The 25,279-nt window shown below is 40.2% G+C and overlaps 1 protein-coding gene and 1 pseudogene across 8 annotated transcripts in view; one reads left to right on the top strand and one right to left on the bottom strand.

Moving 5' to 3' along the window:
* KLHL3 (kelch like family member 3) overlaps window positions 1-25,279 on the bottom strand; it is a 293,373-nt gene that overhangs the window by 198,857 nt on the left and 69,237 nt on the right. Inside the window, exon 2 of one of the 7 annotated variants that reach the window (XM_082725549.1) lies at window positions 22,251-22,295. The exons of the other annotated variants lie outside the window; for them this stretch is intronic. The gene's annotated coding sequence lies outside the window, so the exon portion shown is untranslated. The remainder of the gene's footprint in view (window positions 1-22,250; window positions 22,296-25,279) is intronic. 7 annotated transcript variants of the gene reach the window in all.
* On the top strand, window positions 3,609-5,745 carry LOC309861933 (neuropeptide Y receptor type 6 pseudogene; annotated as a pseudogene). Its single transcript has 2 exons — window positions 3,609-3,704; window positions 5,045-5,745. The product of its transcript is annotated as a neuropeptide Y receptor type 6 pseudogene (transcript).

Genomic DNA, 25,279 nt, shown 5'->3' with positions numbered 1-25,279 from the left:
GGAGGGCGAGAGGGAGAAAGGAATGAAGGAACAAAGGAAGGAAGGAAGAAAAAAGGGGCATCTGGGTGGCTCAGTCATTAAGCGTCTGCCTTTGGCTCAGGTCATGATCTCAGGGTCCTGGGACGAGCACCGCATCAGGAGGAAGCCTGCTTCTCTCTCTCCCACTCGCCCTGCCAGTGTTCCTCTCTCTCTCGCTGTGTCTCTCTCTGCCAAATAATTAAAAATCTTGAAACACACAAACACAAGAAAACCCCTCCTTTGAAAAATTAAAAAAAGGAAGAGAAAGAAAAGAAAAAAATAAATATAAAACAGGAGGCAGCAGAAAATAATGGAAAGAGCATGGAAATTTTGAGAGCCAGAAGACTTGGGCTCTGGTCCCTATTCTGCCAGTAATGAATTGCAAAACGGCAAACAACAAGTGTCAAAGGAGAGGGGTCTATTAGAATACCTGTAGCATCTTTTCCAGGTCAAGAAATCACAGTACCAAATGAAATATAACAGAGAGTCTAAAATATGCCTCAATTATTCCGTTATGAACAATTAAGGGAAAGGGGGAAACAGAGAAGACAATGAATGCGCGAGGCATCACAAGAGGAAGACAATGAAAGATAAGGAGAAAGCACAGAGGCCAAGGGGGAAGTCACACACAAATTCTGCTCCCTAACACCCACCAAAAAATAAGAGTTGTATGAAAAGAGAAAAAGAGAAAGATGCCTCTGTGGTTCAGTCAGTTAAGCATCTGCTCTCAGCTTTCCTGGGATCAAGTCCTGCATGGGCTCCTTGCTCAGTGGAGAGCTTGCTTCTGCCCTTGCCTGTTGTTCTCCCTGCTTGTGCTTACCCTCTTGCTCACTCTCTCTCTGGCAATAAATAAGTAAAATCTTTTTTTTTTAATTTGCAGAAAATTTTTTAAAAAATAAAAAAGAAGGACACGCTAATTTTTTTTTTAATTTTAAAAAGATTTTATTAATTTACTTGAGAGAGAGCATGAGAGCAGAGAGGGTCAGAGAAAGGTCTGAATAGCAGGGAGCCCAATATAGGACTCGATCCCAGGACTCCAGGATCATGACCTGAGCCAAAGGCAGTCGCTTAACCCACTGAGCCACCCAGGGATCCCATACATGCTAATTTTTTTTAAAAATCAGATACAGAAATAAAGGTACATAGAGATACTTCAGCAGAATAATGCTCTTATTTTGTTCATCCTAAAACCTTTATACACAAAACTATCAAGACTGTGTAATGTTGTACCTCTGCATGAAAAGGCATACATGGAGCCAGTTCAAGGCACGTGCTTCACAAACCAAATACAGTCAAGTTGCAGGGTGAAGATTAATCTTCTCTGTCTGTGTAGAGGGCAATGGATAATGTAATTCCAGCACTCCCCTTTGAATTCCTCCCAGATGAGGCCCATCTGATCTTCTTCCGACTTTTCTGAGCTTCAAGCCTCTATAGGAACTTATAGACTTAGGAAGGTAATTTGCACTTTGCTACTAATCAACACAGAGGAGACGGACCTCTACTCTGCTTCAGACCAGACCAGCTGTTGCAGGGTGGTAAGTAATCCCCATACACTCAGCCCACACAACCCAGATCAGCCAGAACAGGCAATACACAGGTTCCCAGTGTGTATTCCCATCTCTCTTACCAATCTGCTAGGCCCTCTAAAAAACTGTATGAATTTCCACATGGGTAAAGAAAAAACTGCTATTCAGACCTTTCTCTGAAGGATTCATAGGAAGCTCTCCTTTCCTGTGGACAATAAGAACTGGGAAGAAAACAAGCACAAGATTTTGCTGGTCTTGTCTGGCTTTAGACCTTTCTGTGGTTTAGTTTCCGTCAATGAAATGAAAATAACAATCCTACCTCCTTCTGGCAAATGTGGTATTGGAGGAATAAATTGTACATGCAGTGGATAGGAAAGCACTGACAGCTTTCTGGAAGATGGGGGTTAGACCAATTCCGTCCGAAACATTCAACACATGTAACAGCAACAATAATGAGCCTGTGGATTTGTATAATGTGTAACAGTTAATAGGATGTTTTAAATACATTATTTCATTAGCCCTTGAACCAAGATGTGTGCAATGGGGAGGCCATTTGTTTGTTTCATTTGGCGGATGAAAAAACTGAGGCCCAGAAAAGCCGAGTAACTTGCCTAAGATCAAAGACCTTGTTAGTTAGCAGCAGAACGTGTCTCCGATAGAAGTCCAGCACTCACTCCAGCAGACCTGTACCTGTGTATGAAGTCATTGCCTACTCCCTTTTTGTGCCTTTCCTCCTCCAAGTAAATCTTGCTTAGGAGAAGGTATCTTAATCAAAGCTTTCTGGTCTCATTTACAGTTGTAGCCCACTGACTGTCATAAAGAGCTTAAATCTGTTTTCACATTCCCCTTCAGGCAATATTTGTGAACTCTAGGTCTGCAGAACCCCTGAATCACGCAAGCCTTAAACCATGTCAGCGCCATTGTTGATCAATTTCACTCTCTCTACTTGTCACCACATCATATCTGAGCCATAGATCAGTTCCTTGGGTCTTTCTTTACAAAATACACTGTCTCAGTCAACAGTTGCTATGCATCTATGACATTTTCCCGGTGTTCCTCATCAAAATATCTATTGCTAAAACCATGACAGATATAACAAGTATTCTTAAGTTGCTTTCTTTCCAATAAGAATCTGCTAAGACTTGAAACTTGAACAGGATGTGCAGGGTAATTTCAAACAGCAAACAAACATCTGTTCTCTTTTTTTTCCTACTGCTCAGCTTCCTTTATCACACAGTTATTTATGTTATCTTCCTCAAATTCCTAAAGAATAAATCAAGATGGAGGGTATTTTTTTCCCTTTGCCTTCTTTCAGCGTGTCCTCTTTGGGCCAGAAATCTCAGCACTTAAAATGGTGGGGAGTTCATCATAACTGTTGTATATTCTGGTCTGAATAATTCTCCTGAATACAACCACTCTAGGCCACACTGAGCCACAGGATCAGGGCTCCCCTTTCGTCTGGAAGCCAGAGAAAGGGACCCAGAGGAAGTGAGAATTGGAAGAATGCATCAAAAATAAAGTTAGTTCTGAGGAGCAGCTCACTAGGCAATGGCTTCCTCGCCTGAATCTCCAGAATCTGAACATCATATCTAGAAACTCCCTGTGCAGAGTATGGCTTCAGTCCCAGAGAGTAAAACTAGTGCAAAGAGGAGACAGCATATGCTACTCCAAAGCAGGCATGACTATGATTCTAGCCTCCAGACTAAAGGCTACAGACTAGCTCGGGGCAGTGGAGATGACAAATTTTATTCAGGACATAAATACTGAACACTACCCTATGGGCTCCACATTGGGGCTAACAGACAAATTCAGTCGCATAATCTAATTTAATCCTCACAACTCAGACACTGTTTCTCCCCATTCTACAGATAAGAAAACTGAGCAGGAAGAGGCATTTGATGGCTCAGTGAGTTAAGCATCTGACTCTTGGTTTCAGTTCAGGTCTTGATCTCAGGGTCATGAGTTCAAGCCCTACACTGGGCTCTACATTGGGCAAAGAGACTACTTTAAAAACAACAACAACAACACAACAACAACATCAACAACAACTAAGCAGGAAGGGTAATGACTTGTGTCAAAGTCATACAGACCTCAAAAATTGATGCTCCCATTGAAACTCAACTTCAAACCAAACATGGTACTCTGGCCTCCACAGCGGGCGTACACATACATACACATAGACACACACACACAAAGCACAGGAGGTGACAGAAATGGAAATATATTTGGGCAACCTTATATACTTAACTGAAAGCTATCACATCCCCTTCCTTATTAGCTCTAAAGACTATACTGCTGGGACAAAGAGAGTACCCTGAGATGAGAGAAGAGCAAGGACAGGGAGAAACATCTCTCTAGGTCCTCACAGGGACCCTGTTCCACAATAGACCTGTTCAGGTGGTTAAGACTTTGCACTAATATTCTGGGTTCTCTTTAATTTTTTAGGATTTCAGGCTGATACTCAAGTCACAGGTGCATTTCCAGGTGCACAGATAAAGATCATAGAAGATTAAACCCTACTAATTATTAACTGGAAGCCTCAGAATCGAAGTGCTTCCCAAGAATTGATGGCCAGAATAAGCTTAGAAATGCTTTCCTTAGAACACTAACATAATGGAACTTTCTCTAAACTACCCAGCATCTAATAAAACCAATGCTAGAAAGCAACAACTCTGCATTTCTCTACGTTGAGGTTCACTGACCCCCTTGTCTAGCCTTGCTCCTATTCCTCATAGTCTATACTGTGGTCTGAAGAGTGGGCCTTTTTGGAAACCTTTCTCTCATCATTATCATCTTTAAGAAGCAGAGAGAAGGGGCACCTGGGTGGCTCAGTGGTTAAGTGGTTAAAGCCTCTGCCTTCAGCTCGGGTCACGGTCTCAGGGTCCTGGGATGGAGCCCCACATCGGGCTCTCTGCTCAGTGGGGAGCCTGCTTCCCCCTCTCTCTCTGCCTGCCTCTCAGCCTACTTGTGATCTCTCTCTCTGTCAAATAAATAAATAAAAATACTTAAAAAAAAAAAAAAGAAGCAGAGAGAAGCTCAGAATATCACTAATATACTGACTACCAAGGTCTCTTCCTCTGACATCTTGGTATATGCCCTGTGTATACTTTCCACTGTCATCCACACTCATGGGCCCCTGGATATTTGGGGATACCATGTGCAAACTCAGCTCTTATGTGCAGTGTCTCCACCTCTGTCCATAATACTCAGTTGTGTTAATTGCTGTTGAAAAGTTTCCGTTGGCATGCCTGAGTGGCTCAGGGGGTTAAGCATCCAACTCTTGATTTCAGCTCAGGTCATGATCCCAGGGTCATGGGATCGAGCCTCGCATCAGGTACCCCGCTGAGCATGGGCAGAGTCTACATGATGTTCTCTCTCTGCCCTTACTATCTCTCTCTCAAAAAGTAAACAAATCTTTATTTTTTTCACATTTATTTTTTTAATTTAAATTCAATTAGCCAACATATTAAATAAGTCATGAAAAAAAAAAAAGTTTTCAGCTGGCTGCAAACCCCTATGGCTGGAAACACAGTGTATTGTACCTCGTGCCTACTGGGGTTATTACATTGATCTGGCTGTTTCCTCTTCTACTGTCTATGCCCTTCTTCCTGCACCCACCAATGAGCCTTTCCAGAGCCTCTCTTTCCCTGGTGACCTCTACACCCATGGTGTGGCCTGCACAGAGATCTGGCCCTCCAAAACGAAGTGGCCCATCTTTACCACCTTCATGCTTATGGTCCAGTACGGTGCCCCTTTGAGCTTCAACGTCATCTGCTACTCGAAGACTGTTACCTGCCTCCACAGGAGAAGTGAGAAGGAAAACAGCACTAGGGAAACTGAGAGCCAGCTCAATGAGAACAAGGGGATCAACACAATGTTGATCTCCACTGTAGTGACCTTCGGGCTGCGCCTGAACACCCTCTGTGTTATTTTTGACTAACGTCATGAGGTGCCGATGGGCTGTCACCATGATCTGATATTTGTAATTTGCCACTTGATTGCTAGGATTTCCACATGCATAAATCCTTTATCTTATGGTTTTCTCAACAAAAATTTCCAGAATGACCTAGAAGTGCTTATTTACCATTGCTGGTGCTTTGTACACCTCAGGACACATAGAGAAAATGCGGCCATCTCCACTATGCACAAAGCTGACTCCAATGGATCATTAAGGTTGGCTCTGGCATCAACAGGGATATGAAAGTTATTAGCAATGGCAAAGATGTTCCTGAATGAAAGATTGAGAGGTAATGTCTAGTTATAGGGCAGAATGCACAAAAATAAAGCCAGAACCAAAAAAAAGAGAGCAACTTGACACTACTGAGTTTTGCTTTAGGCCAGACCCCGTCTATGCCATTTATCTGCCCAAAATACACACATATAGACACACAGACACACAAACCTCTTCTCCTAAGAGATTAACTGTTAATAACTCAAGCTAGCTATCATTTAGGGCAAAGAATAGAAGTGAGAAAGCCACAGAGGCAGACAGCACTGTTGGCTGAGGACCAAGTTTCCCAGATGTTGTTATTCAATGAAACACCCACAAAAGTTATTACTGACAATATGCCTAGTGAAAGCACTGCTATCCCACTTTAGGGTTAAAGAAACTTCTTGTTCATATTTGGGAACTGTAACTTTCAATCAAGTAACCATTCAATTAATTAGAAAGGCAAAAAGCCCTCATCATAATTTATTAATTATCCAACAAAATAAGTTTGTACTGAAAGTTGAAGGAATAAATTTTAACTTCACATTAAAACTAAGTATTGTAATTACCTCCCATGCTTGAATCCAATTCTCTAGTTTATGGTGACAGTACATTTTCTTTACTAACAATGCTATTAGCACCACTAGAAATAACCACAAACTCTTTAGCACTCCCATGATGCTAGAAATCATAATTTTTAAAAAAGATTTAGTTATTTCTTTGAGAGAGAGAGTGTGTGCAGAGAAAAAATCTCAAGCAACTCCCCACTGAGCACAGAGCCCACACAGAGCTCAATCCCACAACCCTGAGATCATGACCTGAGCCAAAACCAAGACTCGGACACTCAACTGACTGACCCACCCAGGAGCCCCCACATTAACTAACTGATTAATGGCCACTGGATATAGACCTTTAATTATAAAATGGCTTTTTTATCCCAAATTCTCCATGTATATTAAATAGGGGTCATGATGCATCTATTATTGGGTCTGAGGGACTTCACCAGTAGCACTTTTATAATTAGCTCCAGGTTTTTTAAACCTCTCATAAATCTTATGACTTAAACTTTAAAAAATACTGCTCATTCCCACAGTGTCACATAGAAGAATCAGCTAGACCACTCTGAAAAAGAATACTAAGCTAGTGTTCAATTGCCTTTAGCTCAGGGATTTCTACTAAGTCATGACCAGCTTTATCTCTTTCTTGGATAAATCTCCTTTATACTATTACATTTGAGCTACAGCTTATGTGTCTGTTAAAAATGTAACCGTATCTTCTTTTTGAAAAAAAGGTAATGTTTCTTTGCATACCTGTGATTTTTCTATTGTATTTTTTTCTTGCATATTTTCCTTTATGTTTTCCACTCCTGAAAAATTTCTTCCCTCTCTCTACTTCTCCCTCCCTCTTCCTCCCTCTCCCTATCTTTCCCTTCCCCGTAGCATTTCTATTCTATCATTTGAAAAAAAATGAACAAAAGCACTGCAGGACATCCAAATGAAATAAAATATAACAGTTTCACAGCATTAGATGCAAATAAAATCTCTTGCCTAAAAATCAACCTCAAATCGTGCAGCTTAGAATTTTAAAGGTACAGGACTGTGGCCCGTTGGTGCCAAAAATAGTCAACTCTACCTAGATAACCCCTTCTCTCTCTTCTGACAGATAGTGGGTAGTCCTATAATTAAGATCTAATAGGTTGCTTTAGTTACTTGGTAAAGACACACTGATTCTAGTTTCCATTACTAAGATGATTCTGACCAAACTACTAAAAGGAAGAAAAGGCTTTCATCAAACTCTGGTATCACTCCATCCCCTCATCCACACACATGTTGTACTCAGGCTCCTCTAACCTTGACCCCCACTACCCTAAGCATGCAAAAGAGATCTCCAATCTATGATTAACTGTTATTGTGGTATTTCTGGCTCTATGCTAAGAGCTATTTCTTTCTATTAAACTGTTTTGTCTTTCTTCTAAATTTATCTTGAGCTTTAATGAAATGAAAGTCACTAATGTGTAACTATCAATAATAGTTTTTCCTGTGGTTATTTTTACCTCAAAAGAGTACTAAAGTAAATGTACTTTTTTTTTTGTAAATGTACTTTTTAATGCATACCTTTCTCCTTAAGGGCCTTACATTCTGCAAGTAGGGCAGGACAGGTCTATAAACAGTTACTTTAAAAGGTACAATGGACAGGGAAATGCAAATCAAAACCAGAATGAGATATCAACTCATACCTATCAGAACAGCTAGAATCAAAAAGATAAGAAATATGAAGTGTTGGCGAGGATGTGGAGAAAAAGGAACCCTCGTGCACTGTTAGTGGAAATGGAACTTGGTGCAGCCATTGTGGAAAACAGTATGGAAGTTCCTCCAAAAATTAAAAGGAGAATTACCATACAATCCAGTAATTCCATTACTGGGTATTTACCCAGGGAAAACAAAAATGCTAATTCAAAAAGACATATGCACCCCTATGTTTCTTATAGCATTATTTACTATAGCCAAGATATGGAAGCAACCCAAGTGTCTGTCTATAGATGAATGGATAAAAATGTGGTACATATGTACAAGGGAATGTTACTCAGCCATACAAAAGAATGTGCTCTTCAGGCACCTGGGTGGCTCCGTCAGTTAGGCATCTGTCTTTGGCTCAGGTCATGATCCCAGAGTTATGGAATTGAGCCCCTATCAGGCTCTCCATTCGGCGGCAAATCTCCTTCCTCCTCTCCCTCCGTAATCTCTCTCACCTTCACTCTCTCTCAAATAAATAAATAAAATCTTTTAAAAAAATAATGAGATCTTGCCATTTACAACACAGATGGACCTAGAGATTATGTATAATGCTAAGTAGAATAAGCCAGAGAAAGACAAATACCATATGATTTCACTCACATGTAGAATTTAAGAAACAAAACAAATGAACAAAGAATAAGAGAGATAAACCAAAAAACAAAACAAAAAAAACACCCTAGACTCTTACATACTGAGAACAAATTATTGGTTGCCAGAGGGGAGGTGAGTGGAGGATAAGTGAAATAAATAAGGGGTATTAAGAGTACACTTATCTTAATAAGTACTAAGTAATGTGTAGAATTTTTGAACCACAACATTGTACATTTCAAAACTAATGTAACAGTATATGTTAATTACACTGGAATTTAAAAAATAAATAAAATTACTTATTTGTTACTATTTATAAAATTTAAAATAGACATATATAAGTAATTAAGAAAATTCTAACAATTATGTGAAAGCAAATGGTTCATCCCTCAATAAAAGTATTTCTGGTAAATCTTGCCATTTGCAATGACATGGATGGAACTAGAGGGTATTATGCTGAGTGAAATAAGTCAATCAGAGAAAGATAATTATCATATGATCTCTCTGATATGAGGAATTTGAGAGGCAGGGTAGGGGTTGTGGGGGGTAGGGAAGGAAAAAATGAAACAAGATGGGATCGGGAGGGAGACAAACCATAAAAGACTCTTAATCTTACAAAACAAACTGAGGGTTGCTGAGGGGTGAGGGCCTAAGTATAGGATGGCTGGGTGATGGACATTGGGGAGGTTATGTGCTATGGTGAGTGCTGTGAAGTGTGTAAGCCTGATGATTCACAGACCTGTGCCCCTGGGGCTAATAATACATTATATGTTAATAAAAATAATTTTTTAAAAAAATATTTCTGGTTTCTTTGTACTATGAAAAAAAGAGTATACTTAGCACGATAAGCACTAAGTAATCTATAGAACTGTTAAATCATTATTGAACTGAAACTAATATAACACTATATATTAATTGTATTTCAATAAAAACACATTTTTAAAGAAGTAAAATGTCCACATTATAACATGTTATTGAATTAAAAATAGAAGTTAAAAAAAAACGGAGAAGAAAAGAAAGTATGATAGAAGTATAGACTAAGAGTTGTAGGGGCCCAACAGAGGTAAAAATTGTTTTTGAGAGGAAACAAGGAAAGATTTCAGGAGAGTCAACTTCCTGTTTTGCAATATTTGTTGATCTGGTCCATCAGTCTGATCTACTGCTGAGCCACTTGGTGAAGGAAATCAGGCTTTCTTTTCTGTATTCTCCCTTCGAGGAATCTGAGACTGGAACCTCATGATGTTTGCCAGACAGCCTTGGAAACACAGTGTCCTTTGGTCAATGATCCAAAAATCCACTCCTACATCTCCTGACTGCAAATCATTTTGGACTGAGAGTAATGTTTCATATCTTTAATCATTTCCAGAAAAGATGACTATTAGTGAGATGAATAAATACTTATGCTCTCAAACAATTACTAGATTAACTATTCTGAATGTGTCTGTCCAGTGCACCAGAGCTGAATGGAAAAATGCTAACAAATCTTTACAACAAGTCCCCTAAGTTTTCTCTCTGCCTGTTTCTAAAGATTCCCCCAAGAATAATACCCAAACAATCTCTAACAGAGAGAATCAACAAAATAAATAATTCAAAATAAAGAATACCCCAGTGTGGTTTAAATATGTGTGGTGTGTACTTCTCAGCAATGGAAAATATGATATGCTGGAAAAGGTATAAATAATGTGACAGAGCAACATGTATAAGGCTTCTACTCAAAAAGCTGCTCCCCACTCCATGCTGAAGAGTATATATGTACACATATAACACATATATATATATATAATACATATATATCCACACATATAGAAAGCCCTTACTATATACTTGGTACTACATTAGATATAGAAAAAGTATAAAAAACAGCTTTAAAGAGTTTACAATCTAGTTGAACCACCAAAAAGTTTAGAAGACATCAGAGGGGTAAATTGGGGTTTTGGGGGGGCTTGGGGGATTTTTTGTAGTAATAAAAATAATAACGGGATTTTTTTTCAAATTCCAATAAATAATTCAATAAAGCCCTACTAAAATTCTTTTTGTTTTCATTTCTTTTCAGCATAACAGTATTCATTGTTTTTGCACCACACCCAGTGCTCCATGAAATCTGTGCCCTCTCTAATACCCACCACCTGGTTCCCCCAACCTCCCACCCCCCGCCCTTTCAAAACCCTCAGATTTTTTTTCAGAGTCCATAGCCTCTCATGGTTCACCTTCCCTTCCAATTTCCCCCAACTCCCCAATACGGGGTCTTGATTCTGAAGCCTTTCTTTCTGGCTAAGGTGAAAGCTGTGTAAAGGAAAATAGTCACTGAAGGCAGATTTAACAACAACGGAGCACTCAATTTATCTCTGTGCCTTGGTGAGAATATACTGGGCAAAAGAAGAGTAAGAATTCCCTGTGAGGGGAAGAGGGGAATGTCAAGGCTGAGATGCTCAGGAATTCCTATAATCCTCCTGAAGTCGTCAATGCCATAAATGTGCTCGTGCAATAAACCAGAGAATGAAGAGGACAGATAATTCCAGTGGGCCAAGGAAGACAAGCAGGTCTCTTTCCCCTATTTCTATGTCCAAATCAAACTCCTTCTTGAAGCTGGGATGGTGCTTCCCCTGCTGGAGGAGTAAAAGAATGGGGGGAGCTGATGACAAGAACACCTGGTTCTGACATCTGGTTGTGGACTCTTTGCTGCAATTCTCTATTTTAAATCTGTTCTTCTGGGGTGCCTGGGTGGCTCAGTCATTAATCAGCTGCCTTTGGCTCAGGTCATGATCCCAGGATCCTGGGATCAAGCCCTGCATTGGACTCTCTGGTCAGCAAGAAACCTGCTTCTCAGGGTGCCTGGGTGGCTCAGTGGGTTAAAGCCTCTGCTTTATCCCAGGGTCCTGGGATGAGCCCCACATCAGGCTCTCTGCTCAGCAGGGAGCCTGCTTCTTCCTCTCTCTCTCTGCCTGCCTCGCTGAAATATTTGTATTAACAGAATTTAAAAGAAAAAAAAAAAAGAAACCTGCTTCTCCCTCTCCCTCCGCCTGCTGCTTCTCCTACTTGTGCTCTCTCTCTGTCAAATAAATAAATAAAATCTTTAAAAAAAATAGAACTAAATCTGTTCTTCTAACTGGACTTAGAACTTTCATAGACCTTGACCTATTTCATCCATTATTCCTCCTATACCAGCACTCCACTGCCACCTCAGTATTTAAGATAGGACTTGGCAAGGGAAAAACATTTAATACGCATGGATTTTATTTTTTTTAAGATTTTATTTATCCACTTGTCAGAGAGAGAGAGGGGGAAGCACAAACAGGGAGATCGGCAGGCAGAAGCAGAGAGAGAAGCAGGCCTCCTGCTGAGGCCAGAGACTGACGTGGGACTTGATCCCAGGACCCTAGAATCATGACATGAGCTGAAGGCAGACAATTAATTGACTGAGTCACCCAGGCATCCCTAATACATGTATATTTTTAAAGTTCTTTCTTAAAACACCAGCTAGGCAGTAAGTACTCACCTAATGAATACCTGAATGTTTTCAAACTTATGTTTTATTAATTATCCAGTCTGAGTAGAAAGACATAATCCTAATTACACAGAGATTGGGTAATATTAAAGAACTGCAAAATCCTGAGTCCTTCAGGACTCAGTGTAAAATGTTAGGGTTGTGAGGATCCCCTAGTCACTGTTCTCATGGCCCCCCACGCATCCCTATCATGTAGAACCCTAAAGGCCTGTTTATATGTGTGCTTGCTCCACAGAACATGAGCTCTCTGAAGGCAGGGACTGGGCCTTATTCACCATAGTAGCTCCAGTGTCAATTATAGCATCTGGCACGAAGTGGGGAATCAATTAATATTTGCAAACAGTAGAAAAAGAATAAATCTGAAGATAACAAATCTTTGCTTGGAAGTGGTATGTGGATCTGAACAGTATATAGAGCCTGTACTTCCTGGACTCAGTACTTGATGAAGCAGAATGCCAAACTTCCATATGAACTGTAACAGTCAGGGCTCAGAAATATGCAATGGCAAGAGGACAAATACAAACACACCATGGTTCCAGGGGAGGCTCAAAGGCAAAGTGACTTACTCATGACTCAAATGCTGTTTGCCAAAAAGTTATGCCAGTAAGAGTAGGCTAACTGGGCAGATCTTAGGACTGAAAGAAAATGCTCTACTAACTTCCAATTAACTAAGCTGATAGGTTCTTGGACAAACACATTTAAGAAATTGAAGACCGGGGCGCCTGGGTGGCTCAGTGAATTAAAGCCTCTGCCTTCAGCTGGGGTCATGATTCCGGAGTCCTGGGATCGAGCCCCGCATCGGGCTCTCTGCTTAGCAGGGAGCCTGCTTCCTTCTCTCTCTGTCTGCTTGTGATCTCTACCTGTCAAATAAATAAATAAAATCTTTAAAAAAAAAAAAGAAATCAAAGACCAGTCTTCTAGGGCAATCAGCCTCCTAGAGAACAGTCCCCATTATGACTCTATCAGAAGAAAACCCAGATTCTCTATAAAAGGTCAAGGTAGCATTTTTCACAGAGCTGCAACAAGCAATCCTAAAATTTGTATGGAACCAGAAAAGACCCTGAATCACAAAGACAATGTTGAATAAGAAAAAACAAAGCTGGGTGCATCACATAGCTTGACTTCAAGCTATATTACAGAGCTTCATGTTCACTAAGGCAGCATGGTATTGGCACAAAAACAGACACGTAGAGTCTCCAGATATGGACCCTCAACTCTATGGTCAACTAATCTTTGACAAATCAGGAAAAAATTATCCAATGGAAAAAAGAGTATCTTCAATAAATGGTGCTGGGAAAATTGGACAGCTACATACATAAGAATGAAACTGGACCATTCTCCTACACCATACACAAATATAAACTCAAAATGGATGAAAGACCTCAATGTGAGACAGGAATCCATCCAAATACTAGAGGAGAATACAGGTAGTAACCTGTTACTGGACCTCAGTCAGCCACAACAACTTCTTTCAAGACATGTCTCCAAAAGCGAGGGAAACAAAAGCAAAAATGAACTTCTGGGACTTCATCAAGATAAAAACCTTCTAGACTCAAAATGGATGAAGGAACTAAATGTGAGAAAGGAATCCATCAAAATACTAGAGGAGAACACAGGCAGCAACCTCTTTGACCTCAGCTGCAGCAACTTCTTCCTAGAAACATCACCAAAGGCAAGGGAAGCAAGGGCAAAAATGAACCATTGGGACTTCATCAAGATCAAAACTTTTGCACAGCAAAGGAAACAGTTAACAAAACCAAAATACAACTGTCAGAATGGAAGAAGAGATTTGCAAATGACATATCAGATAAAGGGCTAGTATCCAAAATCTATAAAGAACTTAGCAAACTCAACACTCAAAGAACAAATAATCCAATCAAGAAATGGGCCGAGGAAATGAACAGACATTTCTGCAAAGAAGACATCCAGATGGCCAACAGACACATGAAAAAGTGCTCCACATCACTCGGCATCAGGGAAATACAAATCAAAACCACAGTGAGACACCACCTCACACCAGTCAGAATGGCTAAAATTAACAAGTCAGAAAATGACAGATGCTGGCGAGGATGCGGAGAAAGGCGAACCCTCTTATACTGTTGGTGGGAATGCAAGCTGGTGCAACCACTCTGGAAAACAAAATGGAGGTTCCTCAAAAAGTGGAAAATAGAGCTACCTTATGACCCAGCAATTGCACTACTGGGTATTTACCCTAAAGATACAAACGTAGTGATCCAAAGGGGCACATGCACCAAAATGTTTATAGCAGCAATGTCTACAACAGCCAAACTATGGAAAGAACCTAAATGTCCATTAACAGATGAATGGATAAAGAAGATGTGGTAAACACACACACACACACACACACACACACACACACACACACACACTGGAATACTATGCAGCCATCAAACGAAATGAAATCTTGCCATTTGCGACGACCTGCATGGAACTAGAGGGTATTATGCTTAGTGAAATAAGTCAGTCGGAGAAAAACAACTATCATATGATCTCCCTGATATGAGGAAGTGGAGATGCAATGGGGTGGGGGGGACGTTAGGGGAGTAGGAAAAAAATGAATGAAACAAGATGGGATCAGGAGGAAGACAAACCAAAAGAGACTCTTAATGTCACAAAACAAACTGAGGGAGGGGTGGGGGGAGGGGTGTAGGGAGGGTGTGGTGGGGTTATGGACACTGGGGAGGGTATGTGCTGTGGTGAGAGCTGTGGAGGGTGTAAACCTGTTGATTCACAGACCAGTACCCCTGGGGCTAATAATACACTATAAAAAAATTTAAAAATAAAAAAATTTAAAAAAATTTATAAAAAAATAAAAATAAAAATTTTTAAAGATAAAAACCTTCTGCACAACAAAGGAAACAGTCATCAAAACCAAGCGGCAACCCATGGAATGGAAGAAGATATTTGCAAATGACATTACAGATAAAAGACTGGTATCCAAGATCAATAAAGAACTTCTCAAACTCAACATGCAAAAAACAAATAATCAAGTCAATAAATGGGCAGCAAACATGAACAAACACTTCTCCAATGACGATATACAAATGGCTATCAGACACATGAAAAAATGTTCAACATCATTAGCCATCATGAAAATTCAAATCAAAACCACACTGAGATACCACCTTACACCAGTTAAAATGGCAAAAATTAACAAGGCAGGAAACAACAAATGTTGGCAAGGATGTGGAGAAAGAAGAACCCTCTTACATTGACAGTGGGAATGCAAGCTGGTACAGCCACTTTGGAAAACAGTATGGAGGTTCCTCAAAAAGTTAAAAGTAGAGCTTCCTTATGACCCAGGAATTGCACTACTAGGTATTTACCCCAAAGATAAAGATGTAGTGAAAAGAAGGGCCACATGCACACCAATGTTCATAGAAGCAAGGTCCACAAGAGCCAAACTGTGGAAGAGCCAAGATGCCCTTCAACAGATGAATGGATAAAGAAGATGGGGTACATATATACAATAGAATATTACTCAGCCATCACAAAGGATGAATACCCACCATTTGCATCAACATGGATGGAACTGGAGGGGATGATGATAAGTGAAATACGTCAAGCAGAGAAAGACAATTATCATATGGTTTCACTCATACATGGAACACAGGAAAAAGCACGAAGGACAATAGGGGAACGAAGGGAAAACTGAATGGGAAGAAATCAGAGAGGGAGCCAAACCATGACAGACTCTGGACTCTGGGAAACAAACTGAGGGTTTCAGATGGGAGGGGGTTTGGGGGATAAAGTGGCTGGGTAATGGGTATTAAGGAGGGCATGTGTTGTGGTGAACACTGGATGTTATACATCGCTAATGAATCATTGAGCACTATATCAAAAATAATGGTGTACTGTATGGTGGCTAACTGAAGATAATAAAAAAAAAACTAAAAATTAAAAGTATAAAAGACCAAAGCAGGACAGAACTTTGTCTTTTTCAGTGAGTCAGATTCTTCTTCTCCATTAAGGGGACATAGAAAAACAAACAAACAAAAGTTACGGAGTTATTCATTTGGAGGCAGTCTTCTCATTCCTGGGATCCCAGAAGATGCCTTCTGGTTTTCTACAGCAGGAGTCTTTGATTCCCGCTGTTACAAGAGAACCATCTCCTGGTATTTCAACTTTTACACATTTCTACTTTCTGTGAAGTTTCTCAATTTAAAAACATAGACAAACCTATGTGTGCGTGTGCACATGTGCACAAACACATGCACATTTCTGCACAGCACCTAGAAAAATGTCTGAAAGATTCCAAAATGTTAACAGTATTTATGCCCAGGTGACAGGACTTTGGAGTGACTATCCCTACTTCTTTTTCCTTGTCTCATCTTGCCTTCTAACCTCTCTTCCTCTCCCATTCTTTTTGCTTATTAGCTCATCCATATTTTCTAAATATTCTACAAGAAACATGTATTATTTTAGTAATTTTTCAAACTGGAAAGAAAAAGAGTAAAACAAACAAACAGAAAACAAAAACACAAAACAAACAAAAAACCCTAAGAATCCAAAGTTCCTGACAATGAGGCAGCTGTGGTACCAGAAGTCAAGTGACAATTTGTATAAACTCAAGGTTTATACAAATCATTTATTCTTCCTATGCTTCAGGCTCCTCATCTACAAAATTCATTACTTATTCAATAAATATTTAACAAGCATCTACTACTATGTCAGTAAATATAATAGAGATCAAGACTGACATAATCCCCCCCCTTCGTGGCAATCTATCAGAGATGATACTTTTTTAAAAATGTCTTATTTAAATTCAAGTTAGTTAACATAGAGTGTATTATTATTTTCAGTGGAAGAATTCAGTGATTTTTCAGTTGCATATGACATCCAGTGCTCATTACATCACATGCCCTCCTTCGTGCCCATCACCTAGTTACCCCATCCTCCCACCGCCCCCCCCCCGCCTGTTTCCTATAGTTAAGAATCCCTTGTGGTTTGCCTCCCTGTTTTCATCTTATTTTATTTTTCCTTCCCTTGCCCTATGTTCATCTGTTTTTCTTCTTAAAACATATAAGTGAAATCATATGGTATTTACCTTTCTCTGATTTATTTTGCTTAGCATAATACCCTCTTGTTATATCCACATCATTGCAAATGGCAAGATTTCTTTCTTTTCAATGGTTGAGTAATACCGAGGCCATACTTTTTTAAAAAGTAAATTATGGCAAGTACTGTAACAGAAAAAATAGAATATTATAAAGGCATTTAGCAGAAAAAACTAATGTCACTTGGGGAGAATGCAGACAGAAGGAAGATAAAGGAATATTCTTGGAAGAAATAATTTTTAACTGGTATAAGATACAACTTTACACCAGTTAGAATGGGAAAAATTGACAAGGCAAGAAGCAACAAATGTTGGAGAGGTTGTGGAGAAAGGAGAACACTCTTACATTGTTTGTGGGAATGCAAGCTGGTACAGCCACTTTGGAAAACAGGGTAGAGGTTCCTAAAAAGTTAAAAACAGAGCTACACTATGACCCAGCAATTGCACTACTAGGTATTTACCCCAAAGATACAGATGTAGTGAAAAGAAGAGGCACACGAACCCCAGTGTTCACAGCAGCAAAGTGCATAATAGCCAAACCGTGGAAAGAGCTGAGATGCCCTTCAACAGACAAATGGTAAAGAAGATGTGATCCGTAATTAAAATGAAATATTAGCCATCAGAAAGGATGAATATCCAACTTTTGCATCAACATGGATGGGACTACAGGAGTTTATGCCGAGTGAAATAAGTTGAGCAGAGAAAGGCAATTATCATAAGATTTCACTTACTTGTGGAACATAAGAAACAGCACGGAGGACATCAGGAGAAGGAAGGGGAAAATGAAGGGGGGCAATTCAGAGGGGAAGATGAACCATGAGAGACTATGGACTCCAGGAATCAAACTGAGGGTTTTAGTGGGGAGGGAGATGGGGGATGGGTGAGCCCCATGATGAGTATTAAGGAGGACGTACTGTTAGGAGCCCTGGGTGTTATAGGCAAACGATGACTCATGGAACCCTATACCAAAAACTAACGATGTATTTTATGGTGACTAACATAACATTTAAAAAAGAAAGTTATATTTTGCAGAAAAAAACAAACTGTATTTGTTTCAAGCTGCAAGCAATGAGTCTGAAAAAAATAAAATATATTAAACTTTTGACCAAAGAAAGAAATCAAACTTCCTTAATAAAAACAAAAAGCCAGAAAAAGAGACTGTGAGACTCTGAGAAACTGAGGGTTTTGGAGGGAAGGGAGGTGTGGTGTTGGTGAGCCTGGTGGTGGGTATTGTGGAGGGCATATATTACATGGATCACTGGGTGTGGTGCATAAACAATGTATGCTGGAACACTGAAAAGAAATAAAATAAAATAAAATAAAATGGGGGGCAGAAAAGAAAATAATTTATTTTATTTTATTTATTTGACAGAGAGAAACTAGGCAGAGAGGCAGGCAGAGAGAGAGGAGGAAGCAGGCTCCCTGCGGAGCAGAGAGCCCGATGAGGGGCTCGATGTGGGGCTCGATCCCAGGACCCTGGGATCATGACCCAAGCCAAAGGCAGAGGCTTTAACCCACTGAGCCACCCAGGCGCCCCAAGAAAATAATTTTTAAACTGAGATCTAAAAGATGACTAGGACTTAGCCAGGGAGAGATGAGGCTGATTATGCCCTCAACGGTTTCATAATTTTATGTTCTAAGCTGTGTTACTGAATCACAGAGTCCAAAGGGCCATCTGTCACTCATCTTGTCTTTTTACTCATTAACTCACATAATCCTAAAAACATTCTTATGGGTAGATAATGTTACTTCAGTTTACAAGTGAGGAAAGTGTTACTTAAGCAAGTTGCCTGAAGTTACACTGTGGTAAATCCTCACTGATCTAATCTAAAATCCCATCCTCCTCCATTCATCATTCAATCATCATTTACTAAGTACGGCCAAGTTCCCTGCTAGACGCTGGCAATGAAGAGAACAGTCAGACCAAATCCTTGCTCTTGAGGAATGCACTTTTTGAGGGGGGACTGTAAGTTGCCAGAAAATTACAACATCGTGATGTGTTTAGAAAAAGGCAGAGTGGGACTATGCCTTTTCATCAGACTCTAGTTCCCTAGCTCCCCTAGGAAACCCAGGAGGTACATGATCACTGACAAACACTATACAAATTGGGAAATTTGCAAATCTGTAGCTGAAGCCTAGCATCCCTGACTGGCACTGATTCATAGCTCTGTCTGCTATACCATGAGGCCCCGCCATTTTGTTCATGTGCAAATCTTCCAGGGGAATGTGTGTCTAAATCATACCCAATCATCTTACTATGCAGAATAAGCACACTCTCAGGCATCCCAGACGGATGAAGAACCTCAGCAGTAGCATCACAAGCTCTGAGAAAAAGACATGCATCAGCTAAATAATGCCTGCTATAACCATGGGACACTTCCTGAGAATTTTCAGACACCACCACCTTACCCATATATCTTCTAAAGAACACCCCTCCCTCTCTGATTTCCAGAAATTCAGAAAAGAAGTACAAAACCAAGATTTCAGAGTTGCTCCCGGAAGAGCTTCCACCAGGAGCTCTCAGAAACAGGTATTGTACCTAATTTTGGAGTCTAACAAAAATGCCACCCATCTAGCTTGGAAGAATTAATCTGGGATATATCTTAAAATTCAATAATTCAGTAGAACCTAGACCTACAGTACTGTGTAGAGGAACCTCAGTTCCTTCACAGAGCAACAGACGACAAGAGCTCAAAGGTCTTAGGTCTTACTCAGCCCTCTGAGAGGCCACAAGATGCATCCACTTGCTCATACATTAAGACCAACAATGAAATTGCCATGGTGGGACATGGATTATAAAACAATGTCCCTGGAACCCAGGAGTCCTGGGACTTTGATCTCAACTCTTCCATGGGCTTATTTTGCAGCCCTAAGCATGTTAACCCCTCTGTGCCTCAGTTCTGCCCTCTATAGAAAGGGATTCCCACTGTCCTCCTTTCTGGAAAAGATGTAGAGATGACACTGGAATAGCATTTCCTCTGTAGCCCCGTGTTTCAGTAGTTACCTCACAAGATTGATTGTAGGTGGGGAGACACAGGTGGGAAAGAGAAACACATTATCCAAGCATAGTGGGGAAAGTGGAGGGTTTGAGCCATCCAGTCTTGGGCTTGAATTGTGGCCCTACCAGATACAAGCTATGTGAAAGCAGCCAAGCTTCATTAACATCTGTGGCCCTAAAGTTATATCCATAAGAGAGAGTAATCCCTGCCCTGAAAGACTGTTGTGAGAATTGAAGATAATGTATATACAGTGGCTGGCTCAAGAAGGGACTAAACAAATAGCTGCAATATTAAAATCTCTGACACCAATATAAGCCCTGAAGAGATTGCTCTTCTATAAATTTACATGCATAAGGCCCAGCCCACAGATCAGAGTTAGGCTGAAAAATCTATGGAAAACTCTAAATTCCTAGAGATGATAGGAGAAAAACATGAGATGATTTCAAATTCCTTTCAGTATCCTTCCTCAACACTGGTCATGCAGAAAAATACTTTCCAGCTTCACTCAGCCACAGCCTTCCATCGTTCTCACAGGAAATCTCGTCACCCCAGGCTTCACAACCTGACTACAGAATACTGAGGGGAAGGGGAATGTGGATGGTTGGAGGAAGGGCTTTAAATTTTAAATGTGTGGTTCAGGTGGGTTTCCCTGAGGTGAAGCTGAGTCAACACTTGAAGGAGAAACAAGACATGAGGACAACTGAGAGAAGAGAGTCGAGGGAGAAGGTACAATAAGTTCAAGGGCCCTGAGGCAGGAGAGAGCCTGGTGGATTCAAGGAATAGCAGGGAGACTGAAGCAGTGGAAGTGAGGGGAGAACAACAGATGATAAGGTCCAAGAAGTGAGAAACCTCACAATATTGTCTCTAAAGTGATGGTCCTCTTTTAGACCTCAGCTCTTCCTTCTAAAAACTAGACAGAAAGATAATATTCAAGAACAAGGTACTTGAAAAGGCTAAAATGAAAAGATGATACAGTGAACAAAGTAATGGACTGGGATTTGGAAGACATGAGTTCAAGGCCAGGATCTAACACAAATGAGCTATGTGGCCTTGCACAAGTCACTTCAATTCTCCAAGCCTGTTTGCTTACCTATAAAGTGGAAAGATCCAGGCTAATAGAGATTTGTTTAAATCTGAAAAATCATATACAAAGTATTCTTCAACAAAGAGCTGAACAACTGGATATCCATATGAAAAAAGGGGTTTTTTTCATTCATACCTCATACAATATAAAAGCTCAAATGGATCATAAACCTATATATATAGTTTAAAGTCATAAAACGAAAAAAGAAAAAACCAATATACTTGCTTGAAAATGCACTATGAAGCACAATAAAGCAAAGTGCAATTAAATGAGGAGAAAAATAAAGTTACAAAACTTACAGAAGAAAACATAGGGCAAAAAACATTACAGCCTTGGGTCACACAAAGATTTCTCAGATACAACACCAAAAGTATAGTCCTTTAAAGAGGAAATTGAAAAAATGGACCTCATCAAAATGTAAAACTTTTGCTCTTGAAAGACACTGATTAGAGAATGAAAAGACAAGCCAAACAGGGACAAAATATTTTTCAAGCATATATCTAATACATGACTTGTGTCCAAGGAGCACCTGGGTGTCTCAGTTGGTTAAGCATGTGCCTTTGAATCAGGTCATGATGCCAGGGTCCTAGGATCAAGCTCTGAATCAGGCTCCCTGCTCATCTGGGAGTCTGTCCCTCCCTCTGCCTCTGCCCCACCTTGACTTGTGCTCCCTCTCTGTCAAATAAATAAAATCTTAAAAAAAAAAAAAAAAAAGACTAGTGTCCAAAATACATAAAGAACTCTCAAAACTCAGTAACAAGAAAACAACCCAATTTTTTAAATGGGCAAATAACTAAAAAAACATTTCACCAAAAAAGACATACAGATAGCAAATAAGCACAAAAAAAGATGCTCAGGCATCATTAGTCACTAGGGAAACCTAAATGAAAATCACAAGACACTAACTACTATACATCTTATCAGAATGGCTGAAAAGACTGATACAAACCAGGAGTTGATGAAGATGTGAAGGAACTGAATCCTCCTAAGATGCCTATAGAATCAGAAAGAACACAACCACTTTACAAAACAGTTTGACAGTGTTCTTACAAGTTAAAAAGACACCTACCTTTTGATCCAGTTACTCCATTCCTAGGGGTTTACCTGCTTGAAATAAAAGCATATATCTGCACGAAGACTTGTACATGAAGGCTCCTAACGGCTTTCTGTACAATTGCCAAAAACCAGAGCCATTCAAGGTCCACTGACAGGCAAATAAATAAATAAACCATGGTATTTTATATAATGGGATACTACTGTGGAGTAAAACAGAATGAGCTACAGATACTACAACATGGATAACTCCAAATAATTATGCTCAATGCAAAAAAGCCAGACACTCCCCCTCCAAATGAAAATGAAGTACATACTGCATATGTCACTTACGTAGAACTCTAGAGAATGCAAATTAATCTCTAGGGAGAAAACAAATCTGTGGTTGTCTGAAGACAAGTGTGGGAGGATAGAAGAGAGCTATTCCATAGGGCCATGAGAACACTTCTGGGAGGAATGGATGTGTTGGTTATCTTGATTGTGGTAATGGCCTCATAAGTACATACACATGTCAAAACTTATCAAATTATACACTTGAGGGGTGCCTGGGAGGCTCAATGGGTTAAGCCTCTGCCTTTGGCTCAGGTCATGATCCCAGGGTCCTAGGATCAAGCCCCGAGTCAGGCTTCCTGCTCAGCAGGGAGCCTGCTTCCCCCCACCCCCGCCTGCCTCTCTGCCAACTTGTGATCTCCATCATCAAATAAATAAATAAACTCTTTTAAAAAAATTATACACTTTAATATGCGCAATTTATTGTATGTTGACAAACCACAATAAAGCTGTAAAAAAAACTTTTTAAGACTTATTTATTTGAGAGAGTGCACAGGGAAGAGGGTCAGAGGGAAAGGGAGAGAGAATCTTAACAGACCTGATCTCAGTGTTCAATGCAGGGCTTATTCTCGAGACCCAAAATCACAACCTAAGCTGAAATCAAGATCAGATGTTTAACTGACTGTACCATACAGGTGCCCCTACAAAAAAAATTTTTTTTTAAGAAACACCAAGTATTTACTCCATTTCAAGTCAGCAAACTTTACTAAGCATCTACCCTGTAGCAAGATCTATGTCACGTACATGAGAGGCAGAGACAAATGAAACCAGGTTACTGACCTCAAGGCATGGAGAGCCCCAGGGAGGAAGCTTTAAAGCAATTTCACATGCACACTGCACTATCACCATCTTATGGGGGAGGGAACAAGAACAGCCTCTGCAAGTGTTAAACATGGATCAGAGTTAACTCCCTTCCCTCTCTCGCCCTAGAACCTTCAACCCACAAACTGGGAACAGTATTATTCTCCCCTCTGAACTTTAGAATGTCAGGGCTGGAACAGTTTACAGAGAGGACTGAGGTTCTGGGGAAAAGGGACTTGCTATCCACCACAAAGCTAGTCAGTAGCAGAATTAAGTGAGAAGGCTGGTGAGAAGAATTTTTGGAGTAAGTTACATTAAGACAATATGTATTCTCTAACCGAACTGACCGTGATTAATGGCTGAAGATTCTCAAATTCACAAAGAGGCTTCAAATGAAATGAAGCTGCATGAGCTGACTTCTTACATAATGAGTCTTCAAAGAAATTATATCAACTATCAGTCTCAGAGCCTTGAAACTTCAGCCTTTAAAGCTGACTGTAAATTTAACTGCCAAACTTTCCAAAGTTTCCTTTCTGCTCTGTCACCACTCAAAGACTTCTCAGGGGAAGGCCTGTGCAGGTAGGTCAAGGGGTAGACATGGGCAAATCTGTGCAGACAGCATTTGTGGTTCATGATCGCCCCCGCCAAGACAGACCATAATACCCACGATGATGATGAACAAACAATAGATCTCTCAGTTTATCCCTTTTTCCTTCTTCTCCTGCCCTCATCACACACCAGAAGCAATTCTATAATCACTACTTCCAGCTAAATCCACCCTCTTCCTCTCCCCTCCTCCCTCCCAAACATGACTCATTTACCCCACTCCCTAGGAGTGAATACATGCATCTTCTAAGTCCTAAGAATGGCAAGAAAAAGAATAAGAGAATTGAGCAGGAATGGTTATTTTGTCAGGATAGACTAGTACTTGCTATGGCAATAAGGAATACCCAGTCTCCCAGGGTTGGGCCTGGGAGTGGCAGGAGGTGGAATGGGGGGTGGGGGGGGGGGCGGTGAGGTCTGCTCTGCATAATTACTCAAGGACCCAAGATATTGAGGCTCTGCCATCTTGTAGTTATATCATCTAGAATGCACAACCATTTCAGTTACTAAGGCAAGGACAGAAGGAGCTGAAAAGTCTCACACCAGCAGTTAAATGCTTTGGCCTGAAAGTGACATACACACCAATTCTGCTCACAACTTCTGGCCAGAAATATTCCTATGTGCCCACCTAAATGCAAGAAATGGGAAAATACAACCCGGTAGTGTGCCTAGAAGAAGAAGAATCAGATATAGGTGAACACCAGAAGTCTCTACTACAAAGGATCTGAAGTTATTGGTATCTTGATTCAGACAAGTCAGTTCATAGCCTTTACAGGGGATCATGAAGGGCTTTACAATACCTCATGATTATCATTCTTCATTTTATAAGAGAAAATGATTATCAATCATTACCTGAGTATCATTCTATCATTTTTCATTTTCTAAAATTCTAGGAATGACAGGTTTGCTGTTCAGTCCTTAAGCCTTGACTTTTGTCATGAATGTTTGTTCCATGTGACCCCTGCTCTGGTGCTCATAGGACCATCAATTAATGGACCAAAAGCATTCCCTTACAGCTTCTTCCTAAGATAATGAAAAAGCTTCTTTCTACACTGCTATTCCTTTTTGTCCTACCTTCTTGGCACAGCAACACCATAGTCACAGACTCCTAAAAATGGTCAAGAAAAAGATAAATAAAAATAAAATTCGCTATCCTCGAATCTGGGTCAGAAAACTGGAAGAAGATGACCA

Source organism: Mustela nivalis (genome assembly GCF_964662115.1).
Source record: "Mustela nivalis genome assembly, chromosome: 3".
Taxonomy (NCBI): domain Eukaryota; kingdom Metazoa; phylum Chordata; class Mammalia; order Carnivora; family Mustelidae; genus Mustela; species Mustela nivalis.
Note: the sequence above shows the minus strand (reverse complement) of the source record. Positions and strands in the feature narration are given on the sequence as shown.